This window comes from Schistocerca serialis, chromosome 1, assembly GCF_023864345.2.
Source record: "Schistocerca serialis cubense isolate TAMUIC-IGC-003099 chromosome 1, iqSchSeri2.2, whole genome shotgun sequence".
In the NCBI taxonomy this organism is placed as follows: Eukaryota; Metazoa; Arthropoda; class Insecta; order Orthoptera; family Acrididae; genus Schistocerca; species Schistocerca serialis.
Genome location: NC_064638.1, coordinates 744,920,892 through 744,933,560, shown reverse-complemented (window position 1 = coordinate 744,933,560; position 12,669 = coordinate 744,920,892).

The window sequence follows — 12,669 nt, the reverse complement described above, 5'->3', positions numbered from 1 at the left end:
ACTAAAACCTGTTTTGTCACAAAGCACTAGCGAAATATCGCAGTGCAGCTTTTCTTCGCATTTAAGATGTTAAATTTTTAAATAAATTTTTGCTACGTCATCTACCACACGCCTTTCCAGGGTTATGGAAGTACTCATCAAGATTGGCGAACACTATGTGTAGGTGGAAAACTAAATTTGTGACGTTCTTAGTGCCGTGATAGAACATTCACAAGAAATGGATTGGATGTTTTAGCACAAATTAATAGCTATTTGCTAATTTTAGAAGATTTCAAATTTGTTTTTGTTGAAAACATTCCACAGAATATTTGCTTTCACCACAAAATCCTTCGGAACCAAGCAGAGAAAGTAATATCAATTAATTTTAATTCTAATTCTTTTAATATCTATTCCTTCAGTTTCAACTATTACCTGTTGTAATTTAAATCTCTAATAGTTATTCTTTCAGTTTAAAATGCTACCAGTTGTGACTGTTATCGAGATGAGCCTGTCCCTTGATCTACTATTGTTTACTTAAAATTATAATATTAACGTTATTAGTTAATTAATATTATAATCACAGTATATTTAATAATGTAATATTCAGTGCTTTGCGTGTCTGAATAGTCGCCACATACCAATTATGATAAACGTTTCTTTTATTCTTTCTGTAAAAGGTTTTCAGTCTTTTCTGAAACAATCATTCCATCTTTTTTTAAGTAGAGTGGGTCTATTATATTTTCAAGTATTATTAACATTTTTAAATATGTAGTACTTGAGAGGGATGCTGACGACACTTGTGTCGAGTCCAATATCTTGGATTTTTTAATAGATTATTGCGTGATGCTGTGAATCCAATGTTTACTTACTCACCGTCACTAATCATAAGAATAGTACTGATACGCGAGCTCAGGAGCGGATGGACAGAAGAAAGAACAATGAAATGGACAGAGACAGGAGGAAGACATGGACAGAGAAAGGGAGGAGAAGGAGATTGTCAGAGAGTGGGAGGAGCAAAAGGACAGGGAAAGGGAAGTGGAGGAGACAGAGAGAAGGAAGAAGATGGAAAAAGAAAGAAAAGAGAGGAGATGGATAGAGAGATGGAGTAGGAGATGGAGTGAAAAGAGGAAATGGACAGGAAAAGGGAAGAAATGGAGAGAGGGGGGGGGGGGGGAGGAAAGGAGATGGATAGAGATAGGAAAGAAGAGGAGACGGGCAAAGAGGGAGAGAACTAGGTTATGGAGAAAGAAGAATATCGACAAAGAGAGGGGGAGGAGAAGATTGACATAAAGTGGAGAAGGAGGAGGGAGAAGATGGACAGAGGGATAAGGAGCTGGAGAGAGGGGAAGAAGTAGATGGACAGAGAGAGGAGGGAGGATGAGATGGATAGAGAGGGGGAGCAGAAGGAGATGGGCATAGAGAGAGAGGGAAGGAGGAGCTGGACTAATAGACATTGGAATAGACACTCAGGCAACGTTGGTGTTAGGAGTATAAGTGCACATATTCTTATTACACACTGACGTCGGCACAGATTAAAGGACCCCTTAAACATGTGTAACGGTGTGTGCGTGAGATATGGGTAGATTGGAGAGGTCGCAGCCAAAAAAGTTTCGGGTACGCGTCCCTGCCGGACCTGCCTATTTAGGGTGTCTGCTATTGCTCCGCATGATGTACCTATTATTGGTTGGTGTGTTCGGAACTTGTGAAACACGTTCTCCTGGCAGCTGAAGCGACACAGACAGCGCGGCGCGACGCGCCAGGGCCGGTGCAATTACAGAGGGACGTGCGAGCGGCGGGCCGCGGTGTGTCAGTGAGCCGGAGCACGCGCCGCAGCTTCCGGCAGCTATTAGCGCCGCCCACGCTGACGCCCACGGCCTGCTAATCGCTGCCGGCGGTCGCCTGCAGCCTGCTGGCGATGCGAAGCGCCGGGAGCTCCGCGCCAGCAGAACGGCGCCCCACGGGCAGCGGTAACTTGTCGTGAACAGGAGCTGTATCGTAACTACACCACTGGCCATTAAAATTGCTACACCAAGAAGAAATGCAATGATAAACAGGTATTCTTTGGACAACTATATTGTACTAGAACCGACATGTTATTACATTTTCACGCAATTTGGGTGAACAGATTCTGAGAAATCAGTACCCAGAACAACCACCTCTGGCCGTAACAACGGCCTTGATACGCCTGGGCATTGACAAACAGACCTTGGATGGCGTGTACAGGTACAGCTGCCCATGCAGCTTCAACACGATACCACAGTTCATCAACAGTAGTGACTGGCGTATTGTGACGAGCCAGTTGCTCGGCCACCATTGACCAGACTTTTTCAATTGGTGACAGATATGGAGAATGTGCTGGTCAGGGCAGCAGTCCAACATTTTCTGTATCCAGAAAGGCCCATACAGGACCTGCAACGTGCGGTCGTGCATTATCCTGCTGAAATGTAGGGTTTCATAGGGATCGAATGAAGGGTAGAGCCACGGGTCGTGACACATCTGAAATGTAACGTCCACTGTTCAAAGTGCCGTCAATGCGAACAAGAGGTGACCGAGACGTGTAACCAATGGCACCCCATACCATCACGCCGGGTGATACGCCAGTATGGCGATGACGAATACACGCTTCCAATGTGCGTTCACCGCGATGTCGCCAAACACGGACGTGACCATCACGATGCTGTAAACAGAACCTGGATTCATCCAAAAAAATGGCGTTTTCCCATTCGTGCATCCAGGTTCGTCGTTGAGTACACCATCGCAGGCGCTCCTGTCTGTGATGCAGCGTCAAGGGTAACCGCAGCCATGGTGTCCGAGCTGATAGACCATGCTGCTGCAAACGTCGTCTGACTGTTCGTGCAGATGGTTGTTGTCTTGCAAACGTCCCCATCTGTTGACTCAGGGATCGAGACGTGGCTGCATGATCCGTTACAACCATGTGCATAAGATGCCTGTTATCTCGACTGCTAGTGATACGTGTCTGTTGGGATCCAGCACGGCGTTCCGTACTACCCTCTTGAACCCACCGATTCCATATTCTGCTAACAGTCATTGGATCTCGACCAATGCGAGCAGCAATGTCGCGATACAATAAACCGCAATCGCGATAGGCTACAATCCGACCTTTATGAAAGTCGGAAACGTGATGGTACGCATTTCTCCTCCTTACATGAGGCATCACAACAACGTTTCACCAGGTAACGCCGGTCAACTGCTGTTTGTATATGAGAAATCGGTTGGAAACTTTCCTCATGTCAGCACGTTGTAGGTGTCGCCTCCGGCGCCAACCTTGTGTGGATGCTCTGAAAAGCTAATCATTTGCATATCACAGTATCTTCTTCCTGTTGGTTAAATTTCGCGTCTGTAGCACGCCATCTTCGTGGAGTAGCAATTTTAATGGCCAGCAGTGTAATACCAAAAATCATTTGTATTTTTCTCTGAGTCTTCCGTCCTCTGGTTTGGTGCGGCCCGCCACGAATTCCTAGCCTGTGTCAACCTCTTCAGCTCAGAGTAGCACTTGCAACCTACGTCCTCAATTATTTGCTGTATATGTTCTGGTCTCTTGTCTTCCTTTGCAGTTTTTACCATCTACAGTTTCCTCTAGTCCCATGGAAGTTATTCCCTCGTGTCTTAACAAACTTTCAATCATCCTGTTCCTTCTTCCTGTCAGCATTTCCCGCGTATTCCTTTTCTCAACAATTCTCCAGAGAGCCTCCTCATTTCTTACCTTATCAGTCCTCCTAATTTTCAACATTCTTCTGTAGCAACACATCTCAAATGCTTCGATTCCCTTTTTTCCGGTTTTCCTATGTCCATGTTTCACTACCGAACGATCATGTGCTCCAAACGTACATTCTCAGAAATTTCTTGTGAAATTAATGCCTAGATTTGGTACTAGCAAACTTGTCTTGGCTAGCAATGCCTTTTTTTCCACTTATTGCCTGCTTTTTGCGTCCTCCTTGTTCCGTCCGTCATGGGCTATTTTGTGCCCACCTAGCAGAATTCCCTAACTTCTCCTGCTTCATGATACCAAATTCCGGTACTAAGTTTCTCGATGCTTTCTTTTCTGCTACTTCTCACTGCTTTCTACGATTTACTCTCAAATCATATTCTGTATTCATCAGACTTTTTGTTCCATTCAGCAGTTACTCTAATTACTTTCACTGAAGATAGCAACGTCATCAGCGACTCGCATCATTAACAGCGTTTCACCTTGAACCTTTTTCTTATTTCCGCCATTGCTTCTTCTGTGTGCAAATTGAACATCATAGGCTAAAGACTACGCCCCTGTCTTACATCCTATTTAATCCGCACACTTCGTTCTTAGTCGTCCACTCTTATTATTCCCTCTTGCTTCTTGTACATATTGTATATCACCCGTCTTTCGCTATAGTTTACTCCTATTTTTCTCAGAATATCGATTATCTTTCATCATTTTACATTGTCCAACGCTTTTCCAGGTCGCCAAATCCTCTGAACGTCTCCTGATTTCTTTTTCAGTCTGGCTTTCGTCATCAACAGCAGTGTTAGAAATGTCTTCCTGGTGCTTTTATCTTTACTTAAGCCTAACTGATGGCCATCTAACAAATTCCCAGTTTTCTTTTCCTTTCTTCTGTATTTCAATCTCGTCGGCAACTTGGATGCACGAGCTGTTAAGCTGTGAGCAGTTGTCGGTTCTTTTGGTTTCCGGAATTGTGTGCATAATGTTCTCCCTGATATCTGATGGTACATCGCCAGTCTCACACATTCTACATACCAACGCGAATAGTCGTTTTGCTGCCACTTCCCACAACCATTGTAGAAATTCCTATGGAATCTGTTATCTATCACTTCTTCCTTATTTGATCTTAAGTCTTCCAAGGTTCTTTTAAATTCTGATTGTAGCGCTGGATCACCAAAGTCTCCCCTGTCGACTACCATTTCTTCTTCTGTATCGTCCTCCCCCTCACATGGGCCTTCAGTGTACTCTTCCCACATATCCACTCTCTTCTCAGGACTTGACTGTGGACTTACCATTGCACTATTTATTTTACCGTCCTTACTTCTAATTTTACGGAAGGCTGTTTTGACCTTTCTGTAGGATGAGTCATCTCTTCCGAAACTCATTTCTTTTTACATTTTTTCCAATTTTTCATGCAGCCATTTCACCTTAGCTTCCCTGCACTTCGATTTCTTACATTCCTAAATGTTTTCTAATTCCGCGTTCCTGAATTTCCCTGTGAATGTTTGTGCTTCCTTCTTTCGTCGATATATTTAATTATTTCTTCTGTTACCCATGGTTTCTTTGCAGTTACCTTCTTTGTACCTAGGTTTTTCCTTCCAACTTCTGTGGCTGCGCTTTTTTGAGATATCCATTATTCTTCAAGTGAAGTGTCTATTGAGTTATTCAGTATTGCAGTATTTATAGCCTCAGAGAATTCAAGCGTATCTTTTCACTCCACACTCCTTTGCGCACTGATTCTTCCCAACTAGTCTCAAACTTCTGCCTACCCTTCATCACTACGAAATGATCTGACTCCATATCAGCTCCTGGGTAAGCCTTACAGTTCAATATTTGCTTTCTGTATCTCTGTCTGACGATAATGTAATGTAACTGAAATCTTCCCTTACCTCTTGTCGTTTTTCAAATGCATCTCCTCCTTTTGTGATTCTCGAACACGGTATACGCTCTTACTAGCTGAAATTTATTGCCTCTCATTCCTACTACGAAGCCCATATTCTCCCGTAACTCTTTCTTCTATTCCTTCCCTACAATCGACTTACAATTCCCCTTGATTATAGATCTTTAGCTCCCTTTAGGTACTGAATTATCCGTTAAATATCCTCATATATTTTCTCTATTTCTTCATCTTTTAATTGCGTCGTTGGCAAGTATATCTTGCAAGCTGCCGCTTGCTTTAATCATACATATAAATCTGTTTGATGCTAAATTTATTATTTTTACATAAAGAAAAGTGTTTATACGTAAAGAAAAGTCTACTCAATAACCTTCAAGTTGTAAGCTACACCCGGAACCTTCGATGCCTACGCCTTTAGTCAGTTTCAGAACTCAAATTAATAATCAGATTATTTAATTTAGTAAAATTGAACCTTAAGTTGCTGGTGTACCCAGGTACCACCACAATAAAATAAACACAATGTATTGTTGAGGGAGTATGAATGACAACAGTGGCGTATTTATGTTTACAAAATAATGACAAGTTTTATGAATCCTTTTGTAACTACAACTAGTTCATAAATCTTAGACAAAAATTACAAACACAATTCAGGAAGGGAAGGGTATTTGATTGCAGATCATACATTGGATGGAATCAATACAAATTCTCCCCTGAAGTAATCCATTTTACAGCGCAATCTGACTTTGTTTAGATGAATCCACAGTGAGGCCGAACTCTATTCAAATGGAACCAACTACGACCATATATACGTCAAACTAAGGTTCACATGAGAACGCGGAACTGTGAATATCATTTATCAACACGACGTCGGTGCAGCAATGCTTTACCCTTTCACCTTTATTCAGACGGCACCAGAAAACGACGCGCTGTGGACGAGGAGCGGTTCGTTGCGGCAGCTGTAATGTTCTGAGGCATCTATGAAAATTTGCGAACTACGGGGTCAGGAGTTCTGATTATCAGAACGCGGGAAACTTCCCTATCAGAGCCCTGAAATCCCGGCAGCTTTCAGTGTGAGGTGCACCCATTCGCTGCTCTGGCCAAACCAATTTGACTCACCGGCACGACGGTACGTGCTGGAATTGTCAAACGCCAGATGGCCGACTCAGGACGAATAAGTTCACTCTCGTGACACACGATATGTCTGAGGTGATCTGAGTTCCACTGTCGGTACAGTTGGAAAATGCCACTGGCTCTTGGTCTGCCACAAGATATAGACCACAAGTCTCACCCACTATAGAAAGATCTGAAGCTCTGCACCAGGGGAGGACCAGAAGACAAAGAAGTCAAAGAATCACAACCACTTTCCACCAAGCCTCCATAGGGAGCCGAATTAGCAAAAATGATACCGCCCCCACATTGCACAAATGAATCGAACTATCTTGTATTCACTGAATCTCCCCTCCTGTTGGCCTGGTAGCCAATCCAGACACAGCACCGGGGTTCCCAAGCTGGAGGAAGAGACCTCCATTTTGTATCTTGTGAGAGGAGCCAATCAGCAACTCAAAATCTCTCTTGTCTGAAAAAAGAAGATTTTAGGCTAGGGACCCGTCGTTCTCATGGTAAGCGTGGTCATGTTTGGGCAAAAGAAACATCTATCTAGACAGGACCACAATTCCTCATTTATTGAGAGATCTAACCTTTCCAGGCAGACCATTTCTGATTTCTGAAAGGAGGCTGTTAAGCTTCCCAGACAGTCGTGCCCGTGAAATGCATTTTTTTTTTCACTCGCTAAAAGAACCTGGCGACTTCCTGGCATCAGGGGAGTTACAGTCTTGCCTCCACTAAACACATGCACCAGCCTCTCTGTCTGTATCATCTCAGCTTCTAACAAGAGAATGCATGGAGTTTTATGACCTTCCCACTGTTTACATTAAGGCTTAGCTTACAGAAGTCTCTCTTAAATTGCTTTCTCCACGCACTTTCCGCCAACTGACCAGCTTCCCAACGGACTGCTGCCTGGCCCAGGTAAAATGTTTTAGAACCAATGCCTTCCTGCCAAACTCTAAGTGGAAGGAGGAGAGTGTTATGGCCAGAAATACCTCTGCAGTTACGATTCACTGAGTGCTGCTTCCGAGAATCACTCACACAGCCTGGTCGCTGCACTCTTAACTTTTGGCCCCCAAACTATCTCTCTCCATGTTCACTGTTGCCTCCACAATATCCCTTTGGGTCGCGTGACTAGGGCCTCCCGTCGGGTAGACCGTTCGCCGGGTGCAAGTCTTTCGATTTGACGCCACTTCGGCGACTTGCGCGTCGATGATTATTACAACTTAACACCCAGTCCCTGAGCGGAAAAAATCTCCGACCCAGCCGGGAATCGAACCCGAGCCCTTAGGATTGACATTCTGTCGCGCTGACCACTTTTATTTATTTATTTTTTTTTTTTTTTTGCGCTGATATGAAACTTCCTGGCACATTAAAACTGTGTGCCCGACCGAGACTCGAACTCGGGACCTTTGCCTTTCGAGGGCAAGTGCTCGACCAACTTTTTTTTTTTTAATTTTTTTTTCTCTGCCGACCTTTTTTTTTTTTTTTTTTTTTTTTTTTTTTTTTTTGGCACACCGGCCCTTTTTTTATGTAAGTGCTCTACTAAGTGTTTTTTTTTTTTAAGAAAACAAATAAAAACCTCTTGTTGGGTATAAAAATAAAAGACGACATTCTTCATAAATAACACAATATCCTGTGAAAACGTAAAACATAAAAGGTAGCTACATTTCCGCAACGGCCTTCTTTTGTATTTGTTTGTTTCTGTCTTGTAGTATACTTGCCGTTGACGAGAAGGTACCACAGAGAGGTGGTGTCAGTGGTGTGATATGGTTGGTGGATCGTTTTCCAAACTGTAGGCCATGAAACCTGGGGGTGACGTGTTTCGACGGGGTTGCGGGGTGGAGACTTTCGGAGAAGGCGGAAGATGTCGCGGGTGGTCGTCTTCCTGGTCCTGGGGAGCTCGGTGCATATGTAGCTGTACTCCAAAAAGAAACGGCCGATATGTGATATCGGAGGTGGGATGTGTGCCAAAGACGTCGGTGGGCGTCTCGAAACAGGCGCGAGCTCGGTGGTCAACATTCCAGTAAAACTAGCATTTTGGTTTTTCCATAACCGGAGCATAGTATTGGTGTAAAGTGCCGTTGTCCTGGCTCTCACATTAACCAGATCGAGGCCACCATCCCGCTTCGGTAAGGTGAGAGCTTCATACTGGACTTTGAAGATGTGTCCAGAACAAATGAAATATCCGAATGCCGCCTGTAACCTGGCCGCCATTGTCGCAGTGATGGGCAGAATCTGCGCTATATGGGGTATCCGAGCTGCCAGATGGGTATTGACGAAGGTGACTCTCTGGCACATATTCAGCGGGCGTAGTATGTGATTTTGTATGTTGGCCCGGATGCGTTGCAGCAGCGCCCGAAAATTGATCGCCGAGGTGCGGCGAATGTCTCGCGTGTACACCAATCCGAGACAACGAATGGTGTCCACCAGTTGAAATGGAACTACGCTGTCTGCGGGAAGGCCGCGGCCGATCTTCATGGCGCATGATTTTGCCACGTTCATAGCGCTCCCTGCCCCTGCACTGTAACGGGTAATCCACTGCATCGCAGCTTGTACGTCGGCCGCTGAACGTACGACGAGGGCCAAGTCGTCCGCGTAAGCTCGGCAGCGGAACATATGATCCCGGAGTGGAATACCTGTCAAACGTCGCCGTAATCCGCAAATGAGTGGTTCCATCGCAATGGCATAAAGTACCGTCGACAAAGGGCAACCCTGCCGTACTGAGCGTTCAATCCGTATAGGTTCTGTAAGTCTGCCGTTGACGAGAAGTCTGGACGTTGCTCCACGAAGGAGCCGCATAATCACTTGCGTGAACGTCGGGGGGATTGCCATTCGGTCCATCACTGCGTCGAGGAATGCATGACTGACGCGGTCAAACGCTTGTTTGAAGTCGATGGAGATTAAAGCGCCTGGCAGTCGCGAGTGTGTTGCCACAGCGATCACATCTCGATATTCACTGAGGGCCGTCTGTATATTACGATCGCCGCCTAAGGATGTTTGTTCGTGGGAAACAATGTCCCGTAAGACATGTTTGAGTTGCACTGTTAGAAGGCGTGTGAAAATCTTGAAGTCGGAATTGAGTAACGTGATCGGCCGATAACTGTCGAGTCGTGTTCCTCCTGCGGGTTTCGGGACTGGTACAAGTAAGCCTTCCATGAACATTGGTGGCGGGTTCGCCGCGCCGGACAAAAGTTCCCAGTACATGTCCCTCCATCGTGGCATCATCAAATCTTGGAAGGTTCTGTAAAATTCGAGAGGTAAACCATCCGGGCCGGGAGATCGATTCAGAGACCCCTTGGTCACAGCGCCTTGGACGTCGTCGGTGGTCACTTCAGCAGTCAGGAGGGTTGCAGCTGCTGCGTTTAGAGTACGAAGTGTCTCATGGGCAACCTCAGCAATGGCCTCTGCACCGGCAGGTACTTCTTGATAGAAAAGTCGATAGTGCGTTGTGAATGCATCCGCAATGGTAGCTTCCGAAGTCAGCCGTCGTCCATCAGGTAAGTCTAAAGTTGTCATTAAAGCCTGTCGGCGTCGACGAACATTTTGAACAATATGATGCATAGAAGGTTCTTCACCATTAATCCTGTCTTGGCTGCGGGCTCGTACAATGGCTCCCTCTAGACGGCATCTGGTCAAGGATAAAATCTTTGCCTTGATGCGTTGAGCTTCTTTGAGGCGATCCGGGGATGGAGGATGATCCATGAGTTCACGTAGAGCGCTATAGTAGAAATCAGTTGTATGGTGATTCCACCTGGCTTTGGCTCTGCCATAGTGTGTCAATGTGCGTCGGATGGCCGGTTTGGCGCACAGCAACCACCACTGCAGTGTGGTCTCGTAACGCATAATGCGCTGAACACAGGTGTGCCACGTGTCGGTGACCTGTTGTCGACACTCAGGGTCCCGCAGTAGCGCGACATTGAGTTTCCAAGGTCCTGCAGTGCGCCATATAGATTGTCGACGTAGGTTCATGGTACAGATATAGATGTGATGATCCGAAAAGGCAAATGGCCAACGTTCCGCGTCGAGGAGAACTGATTTTAGAGCGTTAGAGATGTATATTCTATCAAGTCGGCTGGCGGAGTGGCTCGTGATGTGTGTATACCCCGGGCGGTCGCCGTGTACCACTCGCCAAGTGTCGAGTAGACGAAGGCGGCGGACGAGGAAGCGAAGTTCGGGACATGTGTTGAAATGGGGGTATTGGTCTGTGCGCTCGAGAACACAGTTGAAATCTCCGCCTACGATGAGATGATTGTATCGACCGAGGAATAAAGGCGTGATATCTTCTGCGTAAAACTGGGAGCGATCCCTCCGTTTGTCAGTGCCCGATGGGGCGTAGAGATTTATGATTTTGAGTCCTTCAACTGTTATGGCCACCCCTCGCGCTGATGGGAGGTATGCGACATCGGAAACTGCAATTCCTTCTCGGAGGAGGATGGCTGCGCCTGTGTGTTCCATAGCTGCAGGGGCGGCGTACGTCTCATATCCATAACACCCAGTCCAAGTCGCTGTCCTCAGTTCTTGCAACAGGGCGATGTCGATGTCCGCTGCTCTGAGCGTGTCACGGAGCAGTTGAAGTTTAGCGTGGGAGCCGATATGGTTAGTATTGATAGTAGCTATTCGGTACGCCCGATGGGAGATCCGTGCTGTTGATAGGTTCGTAGCTGGTGAAGATTGTTGTGGTGGATGCTGGAAGTCCATAGAAGTCGCAGGATTCGCCGTAGAAACTTCCCCCATTTTAGTTTTGGTCTAACGGAGAAACAGATCTCATTTCCGCATCAGATGGAGGCGGGAAATCCGTGTCATCCGCCCATGAAAGGTGTCCGACAAGTTTGACATCGGCGAGAGGTGGCAGCGCTGGCCGAGTCGGCTCAATGGTGTCGGTGACAACAGGCGTGCTATGTTCCATGGCTTCTGGGCGCGGGGCTTGCGCACGATCTCTGTCGGACGGTTCACCGTCTTGTGGATGACGCGTCTCCGTGGCAGAGGAGAAAGTGTTATCGTGTTCTCCGTCGGAGTGATGTGGCATCTCTTCGTCCTGCGGAGGGGGCTCAATGGTCGAGTCTGATGTCTTGCGGCGTTTTTTTCGTCGTTTGGGCGACTTCTGCTTTCGGCAATGAGTTTCGGTGTCTGAGGAAGGAAGAGATTCACGTCGTTCCGGTACAAAAACCGCGGGTGCTATGATGAGGTCTGCATTCTCCAGAACACTCTCACTGGTATCCTTGTGATCTTCTATCGTGGGTGTGTCCGGCTGTTGGACATGTTCACGGGCGGCATCGCCGGTGTCAAGGTGCTGGGACGCCTCCGGGCGTATCGGACCAGAGAGCCGCTCGTGAACGGCGTCTTGTGAGGGCTGGACGTGCAGTGTCGCCGCATAGGTGACTGGAAGGGTGGTCGTGGTTCTGTCGGTGTTCGTATCGTCGGGCCTTAGTTGTGTGATGCGGCGTTGCAGGCATTCATTACGGACGTGGCCTTCTTTGCCACAACCGGAACACGTTCGAGGTTGTCCTTCGTAAATGACCACCGCACGGCAGCCGCCGATAGAAATGTACGATGGAACGTGCCGTTTGAGATCGATTCGGACTTGTCTCACACCATTAAGCACCGGATACGTCGTAAACTGTGCCCATGTCTCGGCTACGTGGCTCTGGACTTTTCTGAACGGGCTTAGCGCCGCGATGACGTCATCTTCAGTCACCTCGAAAGGCAGTTCGAATACACGGATCGTCCGAAGGCCAAGTCCTGCATGGTCGACATCCACAGGCCCGACGTTTCCGTCGGAGTGGCGAAATTTTAGTCCATGTCGCGTCCTTTGAATGATCGCGTTGCAGGCAGCGTCGGAAGTCATCTTAACATAAACGACGCTGCTAATGATCGATAGGTGTATGCCGATGAGTTCGTCACGCGGGATCTTCACGTCTTCGCGTAGGAAGCGTTCGACGGCCAGTGCTTTGGGTCGTGCGTATTCGTT